The sequence below is a fragment of the Coptis chinensis genome, chromosome 3 (genome assembly GCF_015680905.1).
Source record: "Coptis chinensis isolate HL-2020 chromosome 3, ASM1568090v1, whole genome shotgun sequence".
Taxonomy (NCBI): Eukaryota; Viridiplantae; Streptophyta; class Magnoliopsida; order Ranunculales; family Ranunculaceae; genus Coptis; species Coptis chinensis.
This window is the reverse complement of record NC_141458.1, coordinates 94,369,053-94,390,946: the sequence shown is the minus strand read 5'-3', so window position 1 is coordinate 94,390,946 and position 21,894 is coordinate 94,369,053. Positions and strand designations below refer to the sequence as shown.

At 36.4% G+C, this 21,894-nt stretch overlaps 1 long non-coding RNA gene across 2 annotated transcripts; it reads left to right on the top strand.

Annotated features, from left to right (window-relative positions):
* The first annotated feature begins 865 nt into the window (after positions 1-865).
* On the top strand, positions 866-5,332 carry LOC147511778 (uncharacterized). Of its 2 annotated transcripts, none has more exons than XR_015219496.1 (3): positions 866-2,691; positions 3,447-3,572; positions 4,735-5,332. It is a non-coding gene; the product is annotated as an uncharacterized LOC147511778 (long non-coding RNA). The 2 variants fall into 2 exon arrangements; XR_015219495.1 differs by having other exon boundaries at positions 4,338-5,332.
* Positions 5,333-21,894: the final 16,562 nt, after the last annotated feature.

Sequence of the window (21,894 nt, the reverse complement as noted above, 5' to 3'; positions counted from 1 at the left end):
ATTGGAATCGTGCTCTATACTCTTAATAGAGCACGATTTTTGAGTCATAAAATCGTGGTCTTTTGCCTATGTAATAGATCACACCATGTTAGAACACGCTCTCAAATTGGATTGAAAAACGTGCTCTATCCCAATAGGTCCGCGATTAAAAAAACGTGGTCTACTAGCTTTTAATTATGTAGTAGTGCTGCCTTAGCTGACAAATTTTGAGGGGGCGATTTTGGGGCGAAAGACAAATTTTGAGCTAAGTGTCTTGCGTACACGCTAGAAATTAGTGTTTAAGTAGACTTGAAAATAAGAAAAAATAGCCAAAATGGGTAATGTACTTTTCCCAAAAATTCAATTGGGGTAACGTACTTTTTTTCTTTCTCGACAATTGGGGTAACCAACTTAGTAAATTGGTCAATCGGGGTAATCTTTTAACTTGCCGTCTGAAATCAGTCAGTTTACATGGCAATGATTTTCACGTGTAATATATTTTGGCAAAAAAAAACGATATTAACCTCATTCTTTTGTTCTCACCTAAGAAACCAGCATGTGTCGAAAAACTTAATATCGCCGAAATTAATGGAAATAAACCATTAGGAAGACTTCTCCATTACTTCCCTTGGAGTGATTTTTTGCTCCCAGCATTGGTTCCTCCAAGCGCTCCAAGGGAATTATCGCCACACACGTCTCATTTTTTCTACAAAAGTAGGGTAGTTACACCTCGTACAAAATCCTCAAAATTTCCAATTTTACTAGTTTGTCCCTCAGTCATAACTAGAAAGGAAATAAAAAGAAAACGGAAACAAAACAAAAAATAGGAATCAAAATACGAAAAACGAACATGATGGATGCATTAAGAACAAACTAACAAGAAGATGATATTATTGTTATTAACACGTTTTTGCGAGAAGAAGATGAAGAAGAAATACACATGTTTGTTGGTTTATTCTACTTTACATTTTTTTTTTTTTTTCTTTTTATTTCCTTTATGAGAGACAAACCAGTAAAATTGAGAATTTTGAAGATTTTGTGACGGTTGTAACTTCCCTCTTTTCGTGGAAAATATGAGACGTGTATGGCTCAAAATTCACTTGGAGGAACCAACACTGGGAGCAAAAAATCACTCCTTTTCTTTCATTCGATCTTTTCTATCTTAGCTCGTCCTCACGCCTCCCAAAGAGTATAAATGTGGAACTTGTTATAGCCTTATTTAGGCCCATTGGGCCTAATGGTCTGGGTGTGCCAGTTGAATGGGCCTAGGAGAGATCGGATGATGGAAAGGGAGATCGAGGGCTGAGAAGAGTTTCCTGAAAGTATAAAAAGGAACAAGGTTAAGTTAACTAAAGGGAGGAAAAAAACCCTATGGAAGAGGAGAGAGAGAGACTAAGAAATTTGAGGTCGTAACAATGGCGTCGTCTGTGTGGACCGAAACAAAAAGTTATGTTTCGACTTTCAAGTTCAAAGATCAATGATCTATCACATCTCTTCTTCTTTCTTTCTGTTTCTCTAGTCTCTTTTTTCTTCATTTCGTTCTTCCACTTCTCATTTTGGCCAATGCAAGTTGTTTGAAGGACTTTGTTGTTCGTGTTTTGCTTATTCAGAATTTCAGTGAGTGATGTCGAAGATGAGAGTAGCAGGAATAGGAGCAGGAATGAAGGGACTAATTTCTACTTATGTTCTAGCTAAGGAGGGTGTTGATGTATTGCTCTATGAGAAAGAAAACTATCTTGGTTAGATCTTGGCTTCATGGTCTTCAATCGTGCAAGTCATTATTTTCTTATGTTTGTTAGTGCCAAAATGCCAAGCACATTATTCCTGCGTGCGACTGCGTGTGGTTTTGGTTGGCTGATGAATTTTTGACGTGTCAGTTTTATGATCTTTCTTTCTCGTAATAACATTAACTGTGCTTTGAATTATCACACCGACATTTTTTCATAGTATCAAATGGAACATTTTAAGGTCGATATTATCTAAGGCAGAGGCTCCAAGGACAATGAAAATTTGGCTCGTAATTAAACTCGGAACCGGTGATAAGTTTGGTTTCTCAGTCAAATTTCCACCGTGCAGCTGTTAAAATTTTATGGAAGTGAGATAAAAAATTAATACATGAACTTCTTTGGGCATGACATTAATACATGATTAGTTGGTAGCTAAGCTTAGAATATATTTTCTTTACAAACCCAATATTCTCCTCCTTTACCAAGCTTCTATAAATGATAAATCTACACTGCCGAATCTAGTTTTGGCCCCTTTTGAATGTTTGTTAAGAATTTTTGGCGTGGTCTTTAATGAGAGCCGAAGTTAAAGTTCTTTACGTTGGAATCTGACGCAGTGATGACCACCAGAGTCTTATACTAATGTTAGAACAGGTTAATGCCAATACTACTGTGATGATGAATACCACCGAGTATGGAGTCCTGATGCAAAAGGAATCTTCTTAGTGGCCTCTGCATATGATACTATCATAAATAAAGGCAACAAGATTGGATGCCTTGAAAATTTTGTCAGCATATTCAATAGTGTATATATATGTGCTACACTGTGACAACACATGGGGGCAAGCTGAATAGTCTTTCGTCATGTCTCATGCTGTTCAGCATCTTAAGTGGGGTGGGAACCGCGGACCCTCAGGTCCAAAGCCCACGTGATGGCTAGGTACAACTTCCTCTACTCATAGTCTCATACTACCCCAGTGATGGCTAGGTACAACTTTTTCAATTCTGCTCTTTATATTTTCTGTTTCTAACTTGTAAAACCTTCCCATTGTGTTTGATCGGTAGCACATTTCCCTTTATATATTCTTTCTATTGTGTGATATGGCTTTACTGGAAAAATCTTTTGTATACAATACATAACTTAAGAATAAGATTCTATGAAGAAGTAGATGAGATAATATGAATCTTGTTGTTGTAGGAACATGGTTAGTACCTCGACATTCCGCTAAACTAGTTTTTCTAATATTACATGGTGTTTTGCATATTACATATGTCCATGATAATACATACTAAATAGCTTGAATAGTTATAAATGGTGTTCCCTCACGTATTTATAGGATAGAGTGGAATAGACCTACATTGGTTGTATTTTCTTCTTTTACGTGGCATTATTGTAACTCTGAATTCACGTGTCTAGTACACACTTGCACATAAATAGATTTTGTTTTGGATTTTGGCAATAGTTTAGTACACACTTGATTCTTGTTTTTAATGAGTTCGTTGAGTTTAAGGAGCCTGTTTCGGATTTTTGTGAAAGGTTAAGTTTGGCATTAATGGGATTGTTGCTATTGTTGTTGCTAGTAATTACAATTGGTCTACTCTAAGATCGGTTCTAAATCAATAATATGATGACAGTGCAGGAATAATTGTGGGTTTATACTATCATTGCTTCATTAAATTTATTATTATTATTATTATTATTATTATTATTATATATATATATGATTTTCGAGGCTGGCTTAGGCTATTTTGTAGAGTGTTGCTGGTGCTACATGTTATGGGAATGGATGGCTTGACCACACCTTAATGCTTGACATGGGGCTTTATGACTCTCTCCCATGTTTATTGTTGCTGGGACTCGGCCTTTACGTATGTTATTTCAATTTTTGACCTTGTTTTATGTCAGTGAGTTATTACTTACATCTCTTATTATGAATTCAATTAATGGAATGGTACTTTGTTTATAATATGATCTTTGATGGGAATAGAATCATAGAAAGGACACAAATAGATGTCCTAGATGAGACATGATACGCCATCCGAAACATGAAAAGGTCGCAAGTCCTGGACGCGGCGTTTGGGCCCTCCGAAACATGAAAAGGTCACAATTCCTGGACACGGCATGGTACGCCTGTCTGAATCAATGAATGGGGGGGCAAATAATAGTTGTCCCTGGACTTGGCATGGTATGCCAGTCCGAATCAAACACTTGGGGGCGGAGGTCCCTAGACGCGACATGGTACGCCAGTCTGAATCAAAGACTCAGGGGCAGATAATAGTTGTTCCTAGACTTGGCATGGTATGTCGGTTCAAATCAAACACTTGGGGGAAAGATGATATTCGGATCCAATAGTCACATTTGTTAGTTGATCCCTGGTTGGTTTTACCAAACCAGCCGGCATCAACTTGGGGGCATGCGAATATAACAAATAGGCATATACAGATACTCAAGTACTTGGTCAAAAGGAAAGAAGGAATTATGAAGAAATTGGTGACTGACTTTCAAAAATGGAAGGAAAAACAAAAGGGGTTATTCTCTGTGAGAGGTGTTTCTATACTAGTAAAACTTGTCATAATGCACTTGTTTAACTGGAGAAAAATCTTTTGTTGATCCTTATACCAGTTTTTTATCAGTATGGTATTTGTGGAAACGAGACCCTTTTAACACCTAATGTGTTGAAGGTTTGAAAATTGTCTACTACTGGAGATTCTCTTGATGCGTTCCTCTAGATGAAGCAACAATCACTGCAAATGATGCGACTATTAAAGATATGGAGGGCGTAGTTGTAGTATATGTGTCAGATCTCTTGTCTGTAGCAGCAATATTTATAAAAGTTGTTACTCATATCGTCAATAACTGATAAACTGCAGAGAAATTCATACATAATTTAGTATCTGTAACTGTTGCATTTTAATCCGTTACTGAAGTTGTAGATTTCACAAGCAGAAAGTGTATTTCTGAACTCTGAGGCATATGATTTATCATCCTCTAAGTGTTTGTTATTTTGATATGATATATGATGGAGCTTAGGATATGACCTTTGTTGCTTGTACAGCTAAAGCACCATTCATCAGTACGGTCTCTCTCTCCCCTTTATTTGGTTTATTTACTGGTTGTTCCTAAAATATTTTTTGTTTATTTGATTCGACTGGCGATGTATGTATGAATGTGATTGTGACATTATGCAAGAATTACAATGGGCGGCAACTGAATCAATATTGAAGAGGAATGGGTATTGTACGGATTCCTTGGGAATGAACTATACCAAGTTGTTTTTGTGTATAATAAGCACAACCATAGCCACTTTTCATTGTTTCTTACCTCTCCTTTCTTATTTTTTCCTGGTATTGAGTTAGTTTAGATAAGTTTATGTCTGGTTCTTGGGCTGGCCTGGCCTGGCCTTGGTATAAACACCTATGTGGAATCCTTAAAGAGCTCCTACTCCTCTGACCTTGCTTATCTTCATCTGTGGGTTTTACTCATTTCTTCAGTAGATTCTTTCCACTGGCCTAATTCGGTTGTTCTGAAAAGCTGGGAAATGATATTAGATTGAAGCGTGTGGCTGTGGACACAAAAGCAGAAGTGTGTTCTTTTTCGATTTAAACCCCGTATATTGAAAATTAGAAACTGTGCTGCGTAAGAGTTGGTCATGTGTTAGAACTTAAAAGGTACTTGACAATGCATTTTTATAATTTGTTAGTTGACAATATGGTGAAGAATATTTATAATTATTTTCTGCCAGTCTTCATCAGGGTTGGCTTAATCAACCTTCGTTTTAGTTGGTTATTTATATTTTGGGGTTGACATACTTACATGAGGGGTTAGTTTGAAAAATGATAATGAAATGTGGAGATGAAAGCTAGTTTTGGTGCTTGATTGCCCATATTGAGAGGCGGACGTGAGTCTTTTTACTCACGATCGTGGTGTTGGACCTACTTTCGAATTCGATGGGTGGCCGATACTTGCACACTTTTTGATGAAAAATTATGACGGTACAGGTGCTTGTGTTGTACCCAAATACATAAAATAAATGTCTTGGATGTTCCAAATGATAGTTGCAATGCAAAAAGCTAAGAATTAAGAGTATGTAAAGTATTATGAATTCAGATGTCGAAAGTATTATTGCGTCGACTAATATAGAATGATGGAATATATAGTTGAGTTTTACACCTAAGAAGAAGTATATATAAATGAAAGCTAACCAGTTGTTGGTTAATGTTAGTATTTTCGTGGCAACTAGCCATTAGTATGTATATACCGCATACATGAAAATAGGAGATGTTGAGAAACTTATTTGCGGAAGCTACAATAGTGGAATGGAAACTCTCGCTTCTTGGCATCACATACCAAACGAATGGTCTGCGGTACCAATAAGGGGCAACTGTTATAGCCTTATTTAAGTCTATTAGGCCCATTGGGCCTAATGGTCTAGGTGTGCCAGTTGAATTGGCAAGGAGAGACCGGAGGATGGAAAGGGAGATTGAGGGCTGAGAGGAGTTTCCTGGAAAGTATAAAAAGGAACAAGGTAAGTTAACTAAAGGGAGGAAAATAACCCTAGAGAAGAGGAGAGAGAGACTAACAAATTTGAGGCCCTAAGGAAGGGGAGAGAGAGAGACTAATAAATTTGAGGTCGTAACAGAACTTGTTTTGGGGAAGAGAAGTGATATAAGAATTAGGAAAGAAGACAATGTGAATATGGTAAATTGATGATCAGTGGACAAGAAGAAAACATTGAAGGAGTTGCTTTTTCTCTTTGTTGGTGCTACTGAATTACTGATATTGTATGATGTTGACTCTCTTACTTTTTTCTCCCTCTCTCATCTCAATCTTAAACAGTCTACCCATGGGAGAACAAAAAGTTGTTTACTCGATACAATGAAGTAATGAACCCATTAACGTCAATTTTTTATTTCATGTAAACACCCCATCTCTTCCCAGATCAGCCGAAAAAACCCTTTTCCACTATATTATGTCAAATTTTGGTGGGGTTCGTGCAATCGGGCCATCACAATAACAAAAATGGTAAGAAGAATTGACAGCTTGAACTCATAACTGAAAAAGAAAATAAAAAAATTCAATATTCAAACTCAAATTTAAGTTTACTAAGTGTCGACTTTACTTTACATTAGTTACTTATCATTAGATACAAACCCTTTCTAATATTTGCCGATCAAAGAGCTTTAATTTCGAGTTTTTTTTTTTTTTTTTTTTTTGAGAAGGTTACGTACTGGTTTTATAACATTGAAGACGAACTCACGTGCCATTCTTCAATTGGTTATCTTAATTCGGTGTCTACATTTAAATGAGCTGTCAATGGTTGTCTGAGGTGGCGAAATATTTACTGATGAGTCAAATAATAATTCAATTAAAACATTTACTGATGAATTAAAAATTATACTTAAAGGTGATTTTAAACCGGCAGGTTAACGGATTATCCCGATTGACCAATTTACTAAGTTCGTTGGAAAAAAAATATATGTTACCCCAATCGAATTTTTCCTATTTTTTCAGAAAATAACTAGAAATTAGTGTGTGAGAGGACTAGAAATTAGTGTTGAGTGGCACAAAGAGCCTCGTCAAAGGAACCAATTGGGATTAGTGGATAAATTAATGCCTGATTCTAGGTGGGATGGTAAAAAGTAGGGGCTCTGCATTTATGGTAATTCCTTAAGTGTCTAGGGGCATTTCAATTTTTAGCTTTGTTATTTCCGTTTTTAGCTCTAATTGTGGATAAGTTTCCCCCTTCCCTATTTTTGAAGGGAAAACTTTCCATTTTAAATGGGTTGATTGGCTCTTTTAGCCGTTGACTGAGGCCTCCGGGGCTCCTCTACTGGAGATCCGTTCCTTTAAACAAGTCCTTATGGAGAAAGCCACACCTTTTTGTCTATGGGGTTTCTTGAACCTCGAGGAACCACAAATTCAATTGTTGATTGTCACTGTTCCAGAAAATGAGGTGGTAATTGATGTGAGACCTTCCAAATCCTATGCAGCGGTGCTAAAACCAAAATATGGAAGGAATATAGACATTTCTTTGTTGTCGATTCCAGGAAGGCAATGTTAGTTTCCTACTATTTCACTTATAGAAGAGGAAGTTGACAAAGGGATAGAGTTTTGTTCTCAGTCCCTTGTTGGCAGATTAGATATGAACAAAGTTGATTTGGATCGTATAAGGACTTTGGTTCGCCTTCATTGGAAACCAGTTGGTTTTGTTTAAGTAACACCACTGGGAAGAGGTCATATCATGTTCAGGTTTAACAAAGTTGAAGATTTTCAGAAGATTTGGGATCAAGGCTCCTGGATCTTTGACAAACAAATCTTGAGGTTAGTTAAATGGACACCAAACTTCTCCACAGAGAAGGAAACTCAATCCCATGCATGCTGCAGTGTGGGTTAGATTTCCAGGTCTTAGTCTGGAGTACTGGGAAGTGAGAAACTTGTTGACTTTTGGAAAGGCTATTGGCAGGTCAATTCATATAGATAAAACTACTGCTAAACGAGAACTAGGCTACTATGCTAGTGTATATGTTGATTTAGATTTGTCAAAGTCAGTTCCCGACAAAATATGGGTAGAATCTAAGAAGCATGGAGTAGGCTTCTTGAAAATTGTTAAACTGGGAAAAACTCCTGAATATTGCAACCATTGCAAAGGGGTTGGGCATTCAGTGGCTCGATGCAAATTCCTGAAGAGTGATTTGGAGAGAGATAAGGCAGCAAACGCTAATAAAAAGAAGTCACTTGTGGTTCAGTATGTTGACAAGGAAGCATTAACGTCCAATGTGGTAGTAGATGTCGATTTGTCTATCATGAGTAAGAACCAGAGGAAGAGGTGGAGAAGGAAAAACACAAATGGTGCAAGTTCTTTTGGTAGTAAAGAGAATGGAGTTGCTCTGTGTATTTCAACTGAAAACACGGAAAATTTGGAGGTAGTTCCTAGTGAAAATCAAGCTGACAAGCATGGTGATTTCGAGGAAAATGTCATTCTAGTCGAAACTGAAGGTGGTAATAGCGTGGTGGTTGCAGAAGCTATAGTAACTGAACAAATAATGGATGTGCAGAACAATGTTTTGCCTAGTAAGGAATTGGTTGTCGAAACAAGTGCTGAGATTCTTCCCTGTATTGAAATGGTTGAAGTCATAGGGCATGGAAGTGAACAAGGTGCATGTGAGATATCTCCTGAAGGTATACTTGAAATTGTACTGCATGGGCCTACTGAGGCCGCTCAAGTCGAGATTAGCCAAGTACAAGAGAATGTAAACTCTGAGCCAACATGGCCTACTAAGTGTACAGGGGTTCAGGGGGTTGAACCAAATGCTGATGTTGGTGTCCATACGCTAAAAGAAGTTAAGAACCAGATATTGTGTCCATAGTGGATGCAAACATGATCATAATACCTACTGCTCCGCTGGAGGTTGGAAACAACTTTGAGGCTATTGCTATGGTCGATGAGGACAGTGAGAGTTCACAATCTCAAGAGTTTCTTCAAGCTGCTTGGAATGACCATACTATGAATCCTAACACTGGCCAGAATTCCAAGGGAAAGAAGAAGCAAAAGTCAAAGGGGCATAAGAATCCTCCGGGTCCTCCCCTCCAGACTAGATCACAAAATCAGGTGCACTCTACCCCCTCAACATCTAAATGAAGATAATTTATTGGAATATTAGAGGGCTTAGAAAACTTAATGCTATTGATAGATTGAGAGACCTCACCAGGTCTCATGGCCCAGATTTATTGTGTACTGCTGAACCGCTGATCTCACCTCAACAGGGTTAGTTATCTAGTTGTGGTATAGATTATTATGAGAATTCTATTATACACAATGCTAGAACTAGCAGAACTAGTAACTTATAGATCTTATGCAAAAAAGGAGTTAATGTTTCTTTACTTTATACTTCTGATCAACATATTACTGTTTTTGTTGAGAACTGCTTTATCGCCTTTGTACATGCAAATTGTTCTTTGGTTCAGAGAAGAATTCTATGGGGCGAGTTAAAGCTTTTCAATGGCATAGCCCCGTGGCTCATTGTTGGGGACTTCAATGCAGTTCTAAGATATGAGGAAAAGAAATGAAGTCTTCTTCCGAATAGAACTTCTATGACAGAATTCTAGAATTTTGTCAACTCTTGTAACCTGATTGAGAGCAACTGTGAAGGATTAACTTTTACTTGGTGCAACAATAGGAGGGACAAGTAGAGTTTTAGTGAAATTGGACATAATTTTTTATAATGATCTATGGAATCTTAAATTTGCTGGTTGGAGATATAAAGCATGTGCTAAGCAGGCGTCAGATCATTCTCCCTTGCTGGGGCTACATGACCATGTCCCTAAACCTCCAAATATTCCATTCAGATTTCAAAAGGCATGAATCTCTCACCCTACTTTTATGGAGGTAGTTAGAGAAAGCTGGTCTCAAGAAATGATTGCCCCACCACTTCTACGAGTTATTGAGAAGCTACAAAGACTGAAGGGTGTTCTAAAGACATGGAACATTGATATTTTCGGTCATCTGGATGTGAGTATTCGAAAGGCTCAACATGAACTTTTGAATGCTCAGATTTTTGCTGAAGCAAATGTGGATAATGAAGATGAAGACATGATTTCTCAAGTTGTACATAAAGAATGGTTGGTTGATGATGCAAGAAACAATAGAGCTACTTTGTGGAAGCAGAAAAGTAGAATATAAAATGATGTTGAGGGTAATAGAAACTCTAAATACCTTCACAATCTATACAAGATTAGACAAGGGGCATCCTTTATCACTGAACTTCAAGATGAAGAGGGTTTTACAATGATTGATCAAGCACAAATCAAGGATCACATTGTGCAATTCTATGAAGCCAAGTTCAGACATGTCCTTACTCATCAAGATCCTCAACTCATGGATTTGATTCCAAAGCTAATTTCTGAGGATGAGAACTACAATTTGTGTAAAATTCCGGACTACATGGAAATACAACATGTTATATTCAGTATGGACTCCAATAGCTCCCAGACCTTATGGCTTTCAGGGTCAGTTTTTTCACAACTGCTGGAGTACTATTAAGCAAGATGTGTGTATTGCCATACAGTCCTTCTTCATTCATGTTGCTATTCTAGGGGGTCTTAATGCCAACTTTATAACCCTTATTCCTAAAGAAAAAGGTGCAAAAAAGCTCAGCCAGTAAATGTAATGCCCGTATTTTTAAATACGTATTTTTTCTATTTATTAATTAATTAAATTATTTTATTTTCAAAATTCGTAGGATCGGACTCGGGATACGTGGGCCTGGTTTTGGGCCCGAGTCGGTGTTGGGCTTGGGTTTCGGACCCAAGTATATAAACACATTTTTCTAGAGAATAGGATTTTAAAAATAATAAAATAATGAAAATGGAGGCAGAGAGAGAGTCGGTTTGGTTTGTGGAGGGTGGAGCGAATTTAATCGGGCTAGGAGGATTCGTCGAAATTTGTTCATACGGTGAGTAGCTATTTTGCTATTTCACCGATTTGTAGTTTACACACATCGCGCATTATATTGTTTCGTTTTTATATCGTTCATTATCCCATTTGTATTGGAATTCGTGCTATTTGTGTTATTAAATTTTATTAAATTTGGATTTGTATTAAAACCGTCCAAACTTTGTGAGTTGGGTAAAACCGTCGAAGCTTCGGCTGAGCATCAATGGCGTCGCCCAACAACAGTTGAACGAAATCATATTTGGCTTGTGTGAACTTTCTTCTTGTTGTGGATTGGTTGCTTGGATGAGGTGGGTTTAAAATCGGTTGTGAGGAGTCGTTCCGGCTCGGCGGTGGCGTCCATGGCGTCGCCGCAATTCGGTGGATGGGGAAGTGTATGGTTTGAACTGGTTTGAGGGCCGAGTTTGAAATGGGGGTCGTGTGTGGTGTGGGGTGGGGTGGGCTGAGCCCAAACCTCCTCCCTCAGTAACAAAAACGTCATTCTTGCCATAATCGTGGTTGTAACTTTTGTAATTTTGTTTGGTTGGTTTTGTTGGTTTGAGGAATCGTTTGGTGGTGGTTGTTTGATTGAGTGTGTTGGAGTGTGTGAGGGCTGAAAATGGTGGCGGTTGGAAGCTTGAAAACAAGCTTTAATGGAGGTCGATTTTTGTAGATCTAGTTTTTTGAAGAAGATATATATTGATTGATTTGGGGTTTTCGATTTTATTAATGTTGTTTGTTTTGGTGTGGGGATCAAAACCGACCTGAGGAGGAGATGAGTGGTGGTCGATTTGGTGGTGGTGGAGGAGAGAAGTTTGGGGAAGAAGATGAACAGTAACCGATTTGGGCTTGGGCCAAAAATCTATTTTATGTGGGTCGGTTCTATTTATTTGGTTGGGCCCGATTTTAAGTTATTTTTGGACCAGTTTAATTAAGTTTAGTTTGGGCCCGGTTTAAGTAAGTTTTGGGACCCGGTTCTAATATTAGTCTATGGGCCCGTTTCATTTTGTATTTTTGGACCGAACCACTTAACCTGCTTTTGGGCCGCTTTTAATATCTTTGGGACCAAGTCCATTGGACTTAAAATAGATCTATTGGTGTCTTTCAATGTTTAGACTTTTGGTCTAAAGTTTGGGCTCTCGAGTTAGGTCCGAACCATTACCTTGGTCATGAGCCCATGAGCCATGCATCTTTGACCTTAGCCATGAACCATGGCTATGACCCTGGACCTGTCGAACACGGAAACGACAGTTTGACTTTGACCAGGACAGTTTGACTTTGACCATGACATGTTGACTTTGACCATGATATGTTGACTTTGACGATGACCGTTTGACTTTGACAATCGACCGTTGACTTTGACGGTTGACTTTGACTTTGACCATGACATGTTGACTTTGACCATGATATGTTGACTTTGACGATGACAGTTTGACTTTGACAATCGACCGTTGACTTTGATGGTTGACTTTGACTTTGACCATGACATGTTGAGTTTGACCTTGACCATGATGTGTTGACCTTTGACCGTTGACCTTTGACTATGGAATGTTGACTTTTCTAATTTTTCACATATTTGATTATATAAAATATTGTCGATATTATATAACTTGGTTGGTCATTATCTAATTTAGATTTGACGCGAAGTAGTGTGTAAAAGCATATATATATATTGGGCTTTGATTGTGACCGTGATTTGTTTATTTGTGCTACGTTTTATGTGTATATTATATGGACACATATAGTAATAAAATCTTTGTGGAAGTTTCAGATAATTTGGTGGTCATTATCTAAGAAAGATTTGACCTTGATGTTTACATATTTTGACACGTGACGATATTGAGATATTAGGAGATATTATATTCCTAATAACGTTATAATAAAATGTATGTGATACGTTGAAGCATTGTGACATGAGATAATATCTTTGGGATATTTATATTAATGCAATATCTTGAGAAATGTATATACACTCCATTATTTTATATGTGAGATGCTAATATAGTATTGGTGAATATTTGCCACCTGAGTGTGGTGTAGTGCAATAATATATTGGCACGTGAAAGAACGAAAGTGACTATGAGATATAATTGAGATGTTTCTAGATATTATGGCTTAGTGCAATAAGGTAATTGACACGCTTCGATGATATAGTAGAAATGTTTATGAGTCATTAATGTATGACACCTGAATAAATTACGAACGAAAATCCTAGAACCCGACTACCACAACTCATGTGATGGCCCTCTCCGGCGTTTCGGTTAATCTGAATGGCCTGAATGACCTTCGGCGTTTCAAAAATTTGAATGGCCCTCCGGGCGTAACCCGAATAGTGGCTGGATTATTCCGTTCAAAAATAGAACGATGATGATCGCTAATATTTTTTATAGAATAGTGGCGATTTACATAATTGCTTCCGTGTGAGGATTTACGGTGTGCGCGGCATCCATTTCCAGGGTGGTAGTTACGCACGGAGTGGTTCATTATGTAAGGGGAGGCATGTGGATGTACATGTTCGTTGGGTAGCGATTGTGGTAGCCGGGAAAACTAGGTAAAGACATAGATCTGACGTGATTTTAGGGACACACAAAGAAAGTCTAAACTAATATAATTATGGTAATATGTTGGTAAATAATATATCTCTAAATAGATGATTGTATATGTTTGGATGGTTAGTAGTTTAGTTATAACCTGCTATAAATTGGAGGAACTAAATGCCTTATTTATGATGCATTATATAGTTTGTTGTGTGGTTAGTGGGAAGTTAAGGCCGAGTGAAGGAACTACCGCCTAGATTATTATACTTAAAGATGTTGTATTAGTCGTTGAAAGTTAAAAAGCCTCGGTGGAGGAACTAACCTGCATTATGGATTATGGATATATTTGTATAAGTATATGTTGTTTTAGAGCTACTCACACCGGCATTTTTATAATCTTCAACCGATTTGCATGTTTGCTTATCGGGTGTGTTCATTCAATGAACATAGTTGATAAGTTTTGACAGGTTTAGTGTTGAAGAAGGTGGGCTGCTGCTTGTGGTTTGCGTTAGCATTGCATTTCAGGATGTATTTTGTTTTCCCTTGAGGTGATATAGATTTTCAGTTGAGATAAGGTTATTTGCATTTTCATTTGTAAATTGTTTTTGGTAATGAAGATGACTGTTGTTTAAGTTAAAATTTTTATTGGTTTTAATTATCCCGATATTTTAAAAACTGTTTATGGGTTTTGGGAGTGGAGAGTCGCCACACCTCGGAAATCGAAGAGTCGGGACAAATAATGTTTTTCAGTTGTCGAAATTAGGGTGTGACATGATTTGGTATCGAGCATTTGGTTAGCTTAGACTTAGGTGAGTCTAGGTGATTCTCGGATCGTAGTTTATGGGTAGTGTTTAAGGAGTATTATTTTCAAAACTATTTCCGCTAGTTGGTTTATTTTTACAAAGAAAATGAAAGAGATATGGAAATAAAGAGAGTCAATATTTTTCTTGATTTGTTTGTACGTGTAATGTGTATATTTATATTAGTTACTTGTGAAGTGGATATGAAATGATTTTTATTTTTCCTTATCATATGAGGAGTGGTTATATGTGTAATATGTTAATTATTAATGGATTTGATCAAAATTATGTGTGTTGCTATAATATTGTTTTCTTGTTGGTGTTCATTTTCACGAGGAGTATGGATTAAGTATGACAACCTGTCTGTGAACTTTGTATTTGAGAATTATGTTATTATTCAATAAACTATGAGATATTTTAATATATATTGAATGAGCTGTATTATCTGGTGGTTTTGTGATGTACTGAGTAAGGAACTAATCGCCTTGGTGTTGGAGGAACTATCTCGCCTCACTCGTACACGTTAATGGATGAATAGTATTTTAAAGTATAAGAGGTTAATCTGTTAGAGGTGATTAGTTAGAAATAGACTGAATAATAAATAAAATATACGTGTATTCTTTTTGAGATGTGTATACTTGCGTATACACGTGTATTCTTATTGAGATATGTATACTTGCGTATACACGTGTATTCTTTTTGAGATGTGTATACTTGCGTATACACGTTTTTATATTATTATATATAGAGAAACTATTACCATGCGTATGTGATGATTAATATTGTTTTACCAAGAAAACATGCATGTGTAGGTTGTTTTCTTAAGGTCCCGTTATTAATGATTAATTAAAATAATGGTGATAATTGTTATTTTTAAAATATGTTGGAATTTATGTAGAGGATGTCTTAATATAATGATGATCGTATTTCAACAACAAACGGATTTTTATAAGTATGTGCCGTGCTTATAAATTATGACAGGATTGATTAATAGGGTTAAATTAGTTTCACATTGATTTTGCATATTCGAGTATTCTTACATATATACCTTGATTTATGGTTCATAAATATTACCGTGAGAATATAACTTGTTATGGGTGATATATTAGAAGTGAGTTTATATGATTCTAATATTTTTAAAATTCGTGTTATATGGTAACAAGCCTTATGTTAATTGTCATTGTATATGGAGATTAATTTTTGAATCTTTTCACCGTTTAAAATAATTAGTAATAATAATAATAGCAATGAGCGTCGAGTATTCATTCTTAATTGTTTTGTTTCAGTCTAAATGATTTTGATAGATGAATATGAAAAATTATTTTTGGATACGTGCTATATTTGATCCAGTTGCAAGCATGAATTAGGATTCAAAGGTTGTTTTAAATTTAATATTTCTGAGAGCATGACTAAAGTAAATATAAAGTTTTATTGTAGTATCAATGACATGAGTAACCTTTTGTTTTAAGTGTGTTAGGACACTAATTTTCTTTTATGCATGATAATGAAAGACTCCATAATATTTTAGGCAGGGATGAACTTACCCTATATTATTGATTAGTCAAGTAGAATATTAATTTTCTTAGAGTTTGCTACGTGTTAAGAAACTACATGCTCATGAGATAGGATATATTTATCTTGCGTTTAAGTGACAATAATAATTTGTTTTAATATATACAGTTAAACTGTAGTAGGTTTTGTAATGGCATGAGGACATATATTCTGTAATTATTTAAAAATAAGTAATACCAATGTTATCTTGTTTAAGTTTAATCAACGTGCATTCTTGTATAGGTTCTAAGTTAATAACCAACGTTTTTGTTCGTATAGCTTTACTTCCGAATCTCGGGACGAGATTCTTTTGAGATGTGTATAGCAGTAATGCCCGTATTTTTAAATACGTATTTTTTCTATTTATTAATTAATTAAATTATTTTATTTTCAAAATTCGTCGGATCGGACTCGGGATACGTGGGCCTGGTTTTGGGCCCGAGTCGGTGTTGGGCTTGGGTTTCGGACCCAAGTATATAAACACATTTTTCTAGAGAATAGGGTTTTAAAAATAATAAAATAATGAAAAATGAAAATGAGAGAGAGTTTGGTTTCTTTGGAGGGTGGGAGCCTTGACGAATCGAGGCTAGGAGGATTCGGCCGAAATGTTCATACAGTGAGTAGCTATTTTGCTATTTCACCGGATTTGTAGTTTACACACATCGGGCATATATTGTTTCGTTTTTATATCATTCATTATCCCATTTGTATTGGAATTCGTGCTATTTGTGTTATTAAATTTTATTAAATTCGGATTTGTATTAAACCGTCCAAACTTTGTGAGTTGGGTAAACCGTCGGAAGCGGAATGAGAGCATCAATGGTGTCGCCAACAGTTTGAACGAAATCATATTTGGCTTGTGTGAACTTTCTTCTTGTTGTGGATTGGTTGCTTGGATGAGGTGGGTTTAAAATCGGTTGTGAGGAGTCATTCCGGCCTCGACGGTGTCCATGCGCGCGTCGTCGCGATTCGGTGGATGGGGAAGTGTATGGTTTGAACCGGTCGGAGAATCGAGTTTGAAATGGGGTGGGTGTGTGTGGTGGGGTGGGGAGGGGAGGCTGAGCCCAAACCTCCTCCCTGTAACAAAAAACGTCATTACTGTCATACTGTGGTTGTAACTTTTGTAATTTTGTTTGGTTGGTTTTTGTTGGTTTGAGGAATCGTTGGTGGTGGTTGTTTGATTGAGTGTGTTGGAGTGTGTGATGGCTGAAAATGGTGGCGGTTGGAAGCTTGAAAACAAGCTTTAATGGAGGTCGATTTTTGTAGATCTAGTTTTTTGAAGAAGATATATATTGATTGATTTGGGGTTTTCGATTTTATTAATGTTGTTTGTTTTGGTGTGGGGATCAAAACCGACCTGAGGAGGAGATGAGTGGTGGTCGATTTGGTGGTGGTGGAGGAGAGAAGTTTGGGGAAGAAGATGAAGCGAACCGATTTGGGCTTGGGCCAAATCGGTTGGGAAAAAATCTATTTTATGTGGGCGGTTCTATTTATTTGGTTGGGCCCGATTTTAAGTTATTTTTTGGACCAGGTTTAATTAAGTTTAGTTTGGGCCCGGTTTAAGTAAGTTTTGGGACCCGGTTCTAATATTAGTCTATGGGCCCGTTTCATTTGTATTTTTGGACCGAACCACTTAACTGTTTTGGGCCAGTTTTTAATATTGCTTGGGACCAGTCCATTGGACTTAAAATAGATCTATTGGTGTCTTTCAATGTTTAGACTTTCGGAGTCTAAGGTTTGGGCTCGACCAGTTGGGTCCGAACCATTACCTTGGTCATGAGCCCATGAGCCATGCATCTTTGACCTTAGCCATGAACCATGGCTATGACCCTGGACTGTCGAACACCTAAAGCGGCGGTTTGACTTTGTGGGGCGGTTTGACTTTGACCATGACATGTTGACTTTTGACCATGATATGTTGACTTTGACGATGACAGTTTGACTTTGACAATCGACCGTTGACTTTGACGGTTGACTTTGACTTTGACCATGACATGTTGACTTTGACCATGATATGTTGACTTTGACGATGACAATTTGACTTTGACAATCGACCGTTGACTTTGACATTGACTTTGACTTTGACTATGACATGTTGAGTTTGACCTTGACCATGATGTGTTGACCTTTGACCGTTGACCTTAATAGTATCTTTGTGTACAATATGTCCATTTACAAATGGCTATCTTCTATCATTATAGAAGCAGAGAGAACTATGAGGAACTTCCTATGGACTGGTGATCCGTCAAGGTCAAGGGCTACAACAATCAGTTGGGAGAAAGTGTGCAAACCACTCAACGAAGGAGGCCTTGGCATTAGAAGATTACGAGATATTAATTCTTCTATGCTAATGAAACTTGCATGGAGAATTCTAATTGAAGTGGATGATTTTGCAACATTCATGAAGCTAAAATACTTCTCTAGAGATGGAGATACTTGTCAATACTACAAAGCATCCTCAATCTGGCCTGGTGTTCGTGAAGCCCTCCTAGAAGTAAAATCTAGGAGCCAATGGGTGATTGGTAATGGCGCTAAAGCTGATCTCATCAGAGATAACTGGCTCAGTTCAACCTCACTTCAATCATCTCTTGAACTCACTCTCCCGCAACTGAAGGGCTTTAATGCAAAGGTTAACTCTATCCTAGTTAACAACAATTGGTCCATTCCTCTTATTTTACAAAATATGTTGGATGTAGCTGGTCTGAGTATTGATAATGTTCATAGAGGAGCCTCTAAACAAGAAGATTATATGGTCTGGTCTCCAGACACTCAAGGTAGATTCACTTGTAAATCTGCCTTCGACTCCATAAGAAGGAAAGCCAACCCACAATTGGCTGGGCAAAGAGTATCTGGAACTCCCATATTCACCTGAGACTAGCGACAAATGCTTGGAAGCTCATTCAAAATTGTGCGGCAACTAATAGTATGGTTCAAAAAAAGGGTGTTCATCTTGCTTCTTCGTGCAGATTATGTAAGTCTGAAGTGGAAAACCTTCAACATATACTCTGGGAATGTTCATTCTCCAGAGCTTTATGGCATTGGACTACAAGCAGATTTCAGATTTCTATGAACTTCAATAACTTTATTGAAGCTATTAGAGTTGCAAGACTTTGGAGTCCAAGATTGAAACATCTTTGGCACTCGGCACTCGACAGTTGCTAGTACTTTAGTATCTTTGTGGAAATTGAGAAATAGTATCTAAATTGTACAAATTCTTTGAATATTTAATTCCATCGTCTAGAACTTGTCAATCAACAAAAATCTCAAAAACTGCAAAATAATCAATAAAATATTATTAGAATAGCGGTAAGTGAGGTATCGATCCACATCTTGAAGTGAATAAATGAGGGAGAAAAGATTTCATAAACCAATAGCTAATTTGGTGATTAATATTAAAACAATTGTTGAGGATTTCTAATTTCTTATCTAAACTAAAAATAAAAGTAACTTGTAAGAAAATAATGACTAACTAAAACAATTCTTTTTCAACGATCAATTTATCAAAACCCTTAGTAGAAAGTTACTAACTCACCAACAATTCTTGTATTTCAATTTTATACCTCTTGTTAAATTTCTCCAAAACTTCACTAAATCTTAAACGCTAGTTCTAGAATTAGTGGAAAATATAACTTGAAGAACATAATAAAACATCCCAATATTAAATTCAATCATCTATTCTCTTTGACTCCAAATGAGAAATTTTTAGGCATTCAATGTCCACAATAAGAAGTACAAAAAATCCCAAAAATCCCTTAATAACTAATAAAGTTTAGTCTAAAAGATTTTAAACAAAAAGAATAAATTAACAATGAAAAATGCCCTGTATTTTTCACGGTGATAGAAACCATACACATTTAACCTTAGTGCAAAAATCAATTAAAAAGAGATATCATTGGATTTCATCAAAACACATATAGTGGATATTCTAACAAAAAAGACAAAAACAAAATAACAAGAATTTCATGGAGAACTTTCACTTCCCACCATGGGTTAGAAGCTTAGCCCTCCATGCTATTAATTAACATGAAAGAATAATTAAAGGCAAGAGATAGAGTGAACATTGAAACCGCCTTTATTGTTTTGATGTTGATCTTCGAAAAATTACACACTCTTATCTCTCTTCCTCACAATGTAACAAAAAAAACAAAAGATAAAACTAGCCTAACACTATGACGTATTTTTCTTCTCCTAACTTCGATGCTAATGACTTGACCAAACCTCCCTTTTATAGCCATCAGTGGAGATCTTTCCGTTTAATACCTGCTGCCCCAATATAGAAGATCCAAAATGAATACAAAGAACGATACTGGTGTCTATAGAAATTGGCATATGGGTTGAGAAGTGGTAAGGAAACGACTATAGAAATTGGCATATGGGTTGTGTATTCTGTTCATATAATGAAAGGAATATATGACAAGAAAGATAACATGTGAATGGGGTGAGGTGGCGAAATTTCTTTATTTCCAAGGTGAGGTGATGCCATGGCCACATGATGATATGTTGAGAGAATAATATGGTAAGTACACTAAACGGTATATATGGTGAGTGGTAAATAATGTGTGGGTGTGACCCACGCCATTTCCATACTTAGCTTAAAGAGATCCATGCGATGCTTCATTCCTTTGTTGACTTTTCTTCCAACCATGCATGTGTAACACCATATTGTAATTAACAACTCATTCATCCAGTATATTCTTTATATCTTATTTCCAAGCTAGCAAAAACTTATACCCCACACCAAATATCAGTATCACATAAATGGGTCGAGTAGATCATCACATTTAATTGGGCCTTACCTCTTGGATTTTAGTATTTAAACTCAAATTTCTCAATCCAATAAATGGGGCCAATCCATATATTTGGGCTTGGACTTTTTCAAGTGTGCTACCCATGCAAGCTTCCTACAAGAAAATAGAACCATTTGAATACGAAATTTCCAATGACACCCACATGTAATAAATATACCATTATAACTACAAAAAATACCTAATACACTAAACCAAAGAAAATGCACGGTTTGACATAAAAATACTCAATTAAGCCTAAATAATATTATAAAGTGCCTAAAAAAATATATATTATATGAAATATACAATTTTAGGCACTTATCAAGATATAGTAATTAGCGAATTATTCACTTAATTATTCTTGAATTATAAGGTTTGGCGAATAAAAGCGAATAATTAAATAATTTTTGAATGATCTGGTTTAATTAGCGAATTGGTTGGGTTGGGCTTATAATTGCGAACTATTCGCGAATTATTCACTTAATTATAAGGTTTGGCTTAATAAAATAATATTTGTATTATTTTTTCATGAATAAAATTGTAAAAATAAAAATAAAAATGTTATATACTTATATATCAAAATTTTAAATGTAAAATATATAGCAATTTTAAAGAAATATATTCAGTATTATACCCAGATAAAACACATTATATCGTATTTTTACCGTTAGCGTTTTATTGGACCGAATATTTAAAAGTATTATTGTTGAAAATTTCGAATCTTAGACGAATAATTGACGTATCGAACTTTTGCCGTCCACGAATTTACTAGCTATGCTTATCAGTATCCATTTTGAAGGAAAGCCAAGGGACATGAACATGTGTAAAGCCTCGATCAGATATCAAGTCTATACTACTGCATTCTTGTCAAAAGCATTTTCCTTTAACAATGAAAGAGATAAATTTGTGGGTGATGCTTAGAATGTTTCTTTGAGACCTTACCTAGCACCTATTATCAAACAAGGCATTTGGCTACCTCCTGAACCAGACACTGCACGGTCAAGATTAGCACTGATGGAGCTACTTTGGGCAACCCAGGTTCAGCTGGATTAGGAGTAAGTTACAGAGATCATGAAGGTAGGTTC